Genomic DNA, 9,165 nt, shown 5'->3' with positions numbered 1-9,165 from the left:
ACAGAGCAATAGAAAATGCAACACATTTTTTTTTTCTGAAAGCAGATTGGTTTTATTCAGGATTCCAATACGTCATATTATTCTCTACTCTTTCAGCTACAATATCCAATTTGTCAACATAATATCCGTTCAATACGACGGCTTTACGCCACCTTACTGGAAGAGCCTGCAAGATCACATGCTACCATTCTACTGGCCGACATCAGAGTAAACGTCTTGCTGCATCAATAATCAACTCATCATCCACGTACAGTACTGCTTTCCATGGAATGTGCCCTTTATTGGGCCAAACAGATGGAAGTCGGAAGGTACGATATCCTGCATTTATGGTGGATGAGGAAGATTTTCGTGACCTCGTTGCGATGATGACACACGCCTCACCGAACGACTTATAGTGCTTTTTTTAATTACCAGGTCTCCGTACACGCTCTGCAAGCGTCTTAGAGTATATGCGATACTTTGGTTTTCTATCAGAATAAACTCAATTACAGCGCTCTGTTTGGAACACACCTCACTTGAAGACGCCATTTTCAAGGCTACATACAGCGCCGTCAGTTACCGAAATTTCCTGGAACTATACGGGCTGAAACCGGAATATTTCAAGATGTTACACAAAGCATTCCACATTTTTTCAACCGAAAATGGCCGAGAATGATTTTTTTCATTAATTACTGAATGTTCCCCGTATAATGGACTCCACAACAGCAGATATGTATAAGGTAAATTCAGTGATGTAATACTTTATGTAGTCTGACGGGGTACGAAGAGTAAATATACTCGAGAAACGGAGGATTTTTATTCAGTTGTTGTGGGCAATTTCCCAAGGGAAATCTATTCCACTTTCCACTCACTGTCTAGAGTATCTTATCACTTCGCTTGGAGACTGATTTGTATGAAGAGTGGCCATGTTATCTACCATTGATCGCAACAACACCTCAAATAACTCCCCGTATGCCGTGCACTTTTACTAGGTAATTTTTTGTCAAACTTGTTATAGGATTATATCACTAAAATTACCTTCTATACAACTAGAATCGCAACTCTAGCGCAAAATATACTCGTGGCATTGTTGCATCAAAATTAGTTACTGTGTGTACCTTGTTATTAATGAAGTTGCGAAAACGTATTAATGTATGTTGAAGACCATTTTTCAATACTCTGTAGTCTGTACTTTGTATTAGTGTTTAGGTCCGCGAGTGGTATATGTTATCATTTGATATATTAATATAGTTTATTCATAATAAATTAAAACTTAGAAATATCCAAACATGAATTTCATTTTATTGTTATTATTTGTCCATACATTACTCCAGTAGAGCTTCATAGACAAATATTATTTGTTTAACATCCCTTCCACAAATTTACTAATTGATGAACTTAGTTGATCGTACACATCCTGAGGGATCAGGCACTCAGGTATGGAAGGGAGTGTGTGTGGATGGGGGGGGGGGGTGAGGTGGAGGGAGCGTTGTACAGAATAATGGTTGAATACAGCATAGATGAAAAGGTTTGCATAGAACAGACTGGTGCCGAGAGCTGCATCAATCCAGTCTTCTGACTGGAACTCAATAACTACTTGCAAATGAATTAGAGACGTCAGCCTATGAGCGATGACCTTACGAGACACCGAAGGAATTAGGGATTCATCTTCAAGAGTGACCAATCAACAAACTGCACCCTCACAAATAGATGGTAGTGCGTTGCCTTGCTTACAACACAGGTCGTCTGTACAGAGCAGTAGATGAAAAACGTCATTCATACGACGGCAGTAAGTTCCTACACTGTCCAGTCACATTAATGTAACCGCCTGTCAACAACTCGAATAACACCTTCTGCGGTGTGGACGTGCAGGAGAAGAGTCACTGAGGTTCTGGAAGGAACTAACAGGGATGCGCCATGGCCAGCTGCTCCAGACTTCTCAGTTGAGGATCCTTGTTGCGAAGAGCCTGATCGAGGTGGTCTCACATATTCTAGATTGGATACAGGTCAAAGAACCTTGGTGACTAGGTGAATATGGGTAAACTCATCCTTGTGCTTTTCGAACTATGGATGTACACTGAGTTATATGACACATTGCAATGTCTTGCTGGCAGATGCCACTGTGCCAAGAAAAAAGAAACTGCATTTAGGGGCGGACATGATACCCAGGGATAGATGCATACTTGTGTTGATCCATTGTGTCTTCCACAAAGACGAGATCATCCATGGAATGCCACAAAACATTCCGTGAACCATAATGCTCCCTCCTCCAATCTGGATCTTTGATGCAGTGCAACGGCCATCTGTTTTATGCAGCATAGAATGCGATTTATCTTAAAAGCACACCTGTCACCACTAATTCGACGTCCAGTTGCGCTTTTGGCAAGCACTTTTCAGCCTACATTGCCGATAAACGCCAGTAAGCTTGGGTGCATGAAGAGACGCCTGCAGCAGACGTTCGCTGAATTCTTGAGAAGACACTTACGGTAGCCCCTTGGTGCATCTGGGTGGAACGCAAGACCTTTGGCTCGACGTCTTCACGCACTGTCAACTCACCCACACAGACTCTACAAGGACAGTCACTCACAGACACTCTTTCCCTGTGCGCTGTAGTTCTGATGTTACTTTTAATTACTGTTAACGCTTGTTCTACTGGACGACAGCATGTAGAACAAGCTAAATTGGTGTTTTGGTTGGTACTCTATCAACATACAACGTTTGGTACCGATCTGAGTTTCTGACGTCTGGAGGCTTGGGTGTTAGCCTCGTGCAGCTGGCGGGTACAAAGAAAGATTCTGGCTGGTCGCCTCCTGTCAGCAGTCATGAGGCCTACTCCCAGTGTTGGCGCTCGCAGCGCCCTCTGGGTGGCTGGATAGCGAAGTGGTTACTATGCTGGCTGAGCTGTGGCAGAAGTGGACGCATGTGTTGCGCGTATTGCCAGAGTTTTACATGTACATTTGAAAAGATTCAATACGGTGCGTGTTTCCGCTGCGTGATTATTCCCACCCACCCTTTGAAAACAGACTGGTCCAATGCTGGACAGTCACAGCGATGGTCTCTCTGGTATGGGTGAAGATAGGCATTCAACTGCCATCGTGGTTGGAGTGGCCGTGGTTCCCCAGGGAATGCTGCACTTGGTGGGTGGCACGTGCTTCACAGTCATGAGTGTGTACGATCAGAAGGCATTTTTTTCCGATAGTTGTGTGCTGTTATTAGAGTATTTCGCCTTCCAGTAGAACCAAGGCTAGGATGCAGTCATAGCGAAACACAGTCGTTGCTGTTGTGGTTTCCTCTAATAGTTGCTCAGTCGTGATAGAATTACGTTTCTCTCCTTGTAAGACACACTGGTACTACTCACACGAAAAATATGTCTATCCATTCCAGAATGCTCGCTCAATATCCGTTATCATGTTGTTGTGTTGTCCTACTAGCATTACATTATCACTAAAGTTTTCTAATCATCATAGTTAGATGGTGTTAAGCACTGATCTTGTAGTGTATTCAACGCGAGATTCAGTGTCCTCGGTTCAATGTTCATTGTAGCAAGCATAAGTTCATATCATAAGTTCACACTTATTTAGCTGGAGATTTCATTGATTTTAGAGCTGCATCCCTATATCCCCTAGTTGCACTGTTGCCGTCACGGTATTCGTTTTAATGTTCCTTGCAGTAAGCACAAGAATCACACCTGGAGAATGAGTTTATCTTACACTTATTTAGCTGGAGACTTCGTTGATTTTTGACTTTTGGTACTAATCCACTACCTGCACCGTCACAGTATTCGTTTTTAAATGCATAAGACTACACCCAATACACGATGTGAGGTGAGGTCTGCCGGTACAATATTTGCTATATCAAGCATAAGAATCAGACATGGAGGTTACGTGTTGGTAATACTTCATGCACCTGAGGTATGTTCATTTTTATACGGTCACTGTTTTTAAATAAATTATCTGACCTTACCGCAGCTGTGCTGCTAAGTACAACAACACATTAGGCAGAAACGCAATGATAATTAAAACACAGTCTTGATCGCAAATTTCCTTTAATCGGAGTGACTGGTTTCCATTCTTAAGGATCATCTTTAGACTCTGAAATAACACACGTACAGATAGAGGGATCCCTACACTAACGTAAATACACTGAAATAAGATTACAAACTACATGTACCCAGAACGGCAGGTGGACTTCCTTAGAGCAGGTTGCGCCGATTCACGTCATTGAACTGACTGCTAAATGGATAGGCAGGGATTGGTCTTGAGTAGCACTGGTCCCACTCACCGCCCTGTGTATGACATCAGTGTACGATTTGCATAAAATGTATTGCAGTAGTCTATATTACTAAGATTTGAAGAAGAGTTATAGGTAAAATACATAGTAAAATAGCTAAAAAATAGCTATTCGTCAAACATTATACACTCTAGGAAATAATTAGTTTAAAATAAAGAAGTCTAGGCGGCCCTCTGTTATCCGTTCCGTAATATACGTGCTGTTGGCAACAATGTATGGAATAGCTGCCAAAGGTTGACATAGCGATAGAGAGAAGCTACTGGCAAAGATAATCTATATCGACGTTGAGCGTTGTCGTAGAAATGGCGTCCTGTTTCGATGCGCCATTATGAAAAGCTGCCACAGTGTGCTACAACGACAGCTAAGACGATCCATGTAACCATTGAGGGTTGCCGTAAAGACGGCGTCCTCTTTCGATGTGACACATCAAAATTAAGTAGAAAATATAATACTGAATATAATAGTCGTTAGAGATTATTCATAGTAATATGAATGGCAGAATAGAGAAACATGGGGCGTTAGTTAACAAGCAATCTTGCCTAATATGTAGGAAGGGAAAATAGACACAAAGGGCAGCATAAGGTTTTAGGTATACAGACCTCCATTAAATCTCGTGTTAGACACGAAATGGTTATAAATTCATATAATAGATAATACTGTGTAAAGTAATGGAGATTCTAGAATAACCCTTGCAACATTAAAAGATACAAAATCCGTTAAAAGTAGAATGTTAGTGAAAAAAAAACAGCTTGTGAAGTAAAAGAGGGGGGAGGGGGGTTGTTGAGAACAGAACATTAAGAATATTAACATAGCAGCAGTCTTAAATACAAAGAAACTATAATGTCATTAATCATAAAAGAGTGCTTACGATAAAATCACGAGTCGGCATTGTTTGTATAGAAAGAAGGTAAACTGAAACATTGGCTGGACAAAAAACGAAAGAGCAGTCAAAATTATAACAAGTCATCAAAAAGGTCAAAGAAATATTTTTCCCTAAAATCAAGCTGCTCGTTCAATAAAGCTAGAGACCCATTTTTACGATATGCGTAAACTTCTATTCCTTCTAGTGAATTTAATAAAGGTCCTTTACGGGCAATGTGGAGAATTTTTAAATTATTTTGGATTGGCCCTTCAGAATGATCACAGTCTGTTAAATGTTGGCCCAATAAAAACTTACCTTGGCTAGTACCTGAGGTGTGTTCTCTTAAAGTTGCGACCATTCTGTCCAATGTATGGTTTCTCATAATCATTACATAAGATTTTATAAACACCAGAATTTTCATATTTGATGTCATTTAGACCAACTCTGTGTCTAAGTCTCTTCTGAAGGAAGTTGTTAGTGGTAAAAGCTATTGTCAATTCGGTGTTTTTAAATTATTAATTATTTTGTCAGAAATATTCCCCATATATGTCATTTTGGTGACTTTTCGATTACCATCTTCAGAAGTGTCATACGAATGTTGTAGTTTATTAAACAAAAAAATCAGTTTTGTTGGGATTTTAATCATTTGTATTAGCAATCTTCTTTAGTATTGACATCTCTTTGTGGATTTCATCTGGGGTCAGCGGTAATTTTACAATTCTATGGATCACTGATCGAAAAAACGCTTTTTTATATTTGGGTGGATGACAAGAAGCAGCATTAATGATGACATCTGTTGTCATTAGCCTTCTGTAGATTGCAAAGTGACGTTTATTGTCCCTGTTTGTAATGGTGAGTTCTTAAAAATTAATACTTCCTTGATTTTCGTGTTCAACTGTGAAAATCAGTTTGGGATGTGTATTATTCAAACAGTCTTTCAATATGTCTATTTCATCTTTAGTCCCATTATAGAGCAACAGTGTATCATCGACATATCGCTTGTAGTATATTTTACTAGTAATTTCTGGGTTATCTTTGAAACATTGTAACTCAACATAATTGACAAAAAAATATCTACCACGGTACCACCTAAGGAATTCCTTATTGCTAGACATTCTTTCTGAATATAAATTTTACCATTGAAGGAGAAATAGTTAAAAGCTAAAATATTTTCAAGCAGTTCTATGAACGCTGTGATATCTTCTATATCCATTATTCTGTGCAACTGCAAATTATTTTCAATAATATAAATTGCTTCTTTAACTGGTATATTAGTTTATAAATTTTTAATATCAAGTGAAGCAAATCTAGCACCATTTGGTATGTTGACATTATAAATTGTTTGTACCAAATCATAGCTGTTTTTAATGTTAAAGCTTTTATCATAAACATGAAAGGACTTCCAAATAACATTCAGACGACATCTTGGGTTGTCGGGTGTTCTGCCGGATATCAGCGTCGTACTTGCACGATATTTCGGTCACGTAGCTCGTAACCTTCATCAGGTGCGACCTGAGACTGCTCCTCGAGTGGACCTGGTCCAGTATTTATGCCTATGGCCTTCCCCCTCCACCAACGGCTGCAGGCGCTTCCTCTGTGGTCTGCGCCCATTCCCTGCGACCTGCTGGAGCGTTGCTGCTCCGTTTTCCGTCCGCTGCGGTTCTAGGTGTTCCCTCTGCGGTCCGCGCCCACCAAGCCCGCTCCTGGGGGTTTCATCTACGGTCTGGGGTACCAAGCGTTCCCCCTGCGGTCCGCGCCGGCTCACCACGACCTGTTGGAGCGTTGCCGCTCCGTTTTTCGTCCACTGCGGCTCTGGATGTTCCCTCTGCGGTCCGCGCCCACCAGTCCCAATTCTGGGTGTTCCATCTTCGGTCTGGTGCTCCTGGCAGTCCGTCAGGGGCTCGTTTTCCATCTCCATGTCTCTGGTTCTTCTGTTTGTGCAGTGTTGCAGCTGGCCCCGTTGCTCCTTTAACAATTCCAGAGCCGGATCCCAGGCTCTGCTTAGCTGGTACCCTGTGTCACGGTTCATAAGATCGTCAGCCATTTTAATTTCTATCGATTCTCTTATAACACTGTCCCAAAATCTGGGTGTTTGTGCTAGAATCCTGGTATCCTCATACTTCATGGCATGATCTAGGTCTAGACAGTGTTCAGCAATGGCTGACTTGGTCACCTGTCTTAATCTAGTGTGCCTCTGATGTTCTTTGCACCTGATCTCCACAGTTCTTGTCGTCTGGCCAATGTAGGAACTGCCACATTGACAAGGTATATTGTAAATCCCTGGTTTTCGTAACCCCAGGTCGTCTTTGACACTCCCCAGCAGTCCCCCAATCTTGTTGGATGGACAGAAAACACACTTGATATTGTGTTTACGGAGGATCCTACTGATTCTGGCAGAAATAGAGCCAGCATAGGGCAGATATGCCACCTTCTTTGTTTCATCTTGGTCTTCTTCAGGAACCTGTGGTATGGTGGCTGGTTGGAGTGCCCTCTCAATTTGTCTGTCCGTGTATCCATTCTTGGAGAAAACTGTTTTGAGACGTTCTATCTCTATAGGTAGATTCTCTTGGTCTGACAGGGCATGTGCTCTGTGGACCAAAGTCTTCAGAACCCCATTCTTCTGTGCAGGGTGGTGACAGCTGCTGGCCTGCAGATATAAATCAGTGTGTGTTGGTTTTCGGTACACACTGTGGCCAATTGATCCATCTGCTTTCCTCTGGACTAGTACATCCAGAAATGGCAGCTGGCCATTCTTCTCCAGTTCCATGGTGAACTTGATATTAGGGTGGCATGAGTTAAGATGTTCAAGAAACTCATTGAGCCTGTCCATCCCATGTGGCCAGATCACGAAGGTGTCATCCACATACCTAAAGAAGCATGTGGGTTTAAATGTGGCTGTCTCCAATGCCCTCTCCTCAAAACTCTCCATAAACATGTTGGCAACCACAGGGGACAGTGGGCTGCCCATAGCTACATTCTGGCTACTTAAAGGTCTATATTACATAAAGTTTCCAGTTCGAGGGCATCCCTTTTTACCTACAGGCAGGGGCTTTGGACGAGTTGGAGAATACTGCGCAGATTTGAAAAATTTTGAATCCACGAAGTATGTACCGACCTATAACGAAGTTGGGGAAATATGGTTAATTGCAAAAGACAGGGAGCTTAAGAGCTATAAGAAACTCTAAAATAAATGGAAAAAGGTACAGTGTGTGATAAAAAGTATCCGGACGCCCCCAAAAACATAGGTTTTTTATATTAGGCGCATTATGCTGCCACCTACTGCCAGGTACTCCAAATCAGCGATCTCAGAAGTCATTACACATCAGGAGAGAGCAGGATGGGGCACTCCGCGGAACTCACGGACTTCGGAAGTGGTCCGGTGATTGATTTCCACACTCCTAAACATCCGTAGGTCCACTGTTTTCGATGTCATAGTGAAATGGAAACGTGAAGGGGTAGTATAGCGCAAAAGACAAGCGTACAGGCCGACCTCGTCTGTTGACAAAGACCGCCGACAGTTGCAGAGAGTCTTAGTGTGTAATAGGCAGACATCTATCCAGACCATCACACAGGAAGTCCACACTGCATCAGCATCCACTGCAAGTACTAAGACAGTTAGGTGTGAGGTGAGAAAATTTGGATTTTATGGTCGAGTCGCTGCTCATAAGCCACACATCACGCCGGTAAATGCAAAACGACGCCTCGCTTGGTGTAAGAATCCTAAACATTTGACGATTGAAGAGTGGGAAAACGTTGTGTGGAATGACTAATAACGATACACAGTGTGGCGATCCGATAGCACGGCGTGGATATGGAGAATGCCCGGTTAATGTCATCTGCTAGCGTGTGTAGTGCCAACAGTAAAATTCGGAGGCGACGGTGATATGGTGTGGTCGTGTTTTTCGTGGAGGGGCTAGCACCCCTCGATGTTTTGCGTGACACTATCGCAGCACAGGCCTACATTGATGTTTCAAGCAACTTATTGCTTCCCACACATGAAGAGAAATTCGGGGATGGCGATATCCTCTTTCAAC

Source organism: Schistocerca nitens, chromosome 5 (assembly GCF_023898315.1).
Source record: "Schistocerca nitens isolate TAMUIC-IGC-003100 chromosome 5, iqSchNite1.1, whole genome shotgun sequence".
Classification (NCBI taxonomy): Eukaryota; Metazoa; Arthropoda; class Insecta; order Orthoptera; family Acrididae; genus Schistocerca; species Schistocerca nitens.
Note: the sequence above shows the minus strand (reverse complement) of the source record.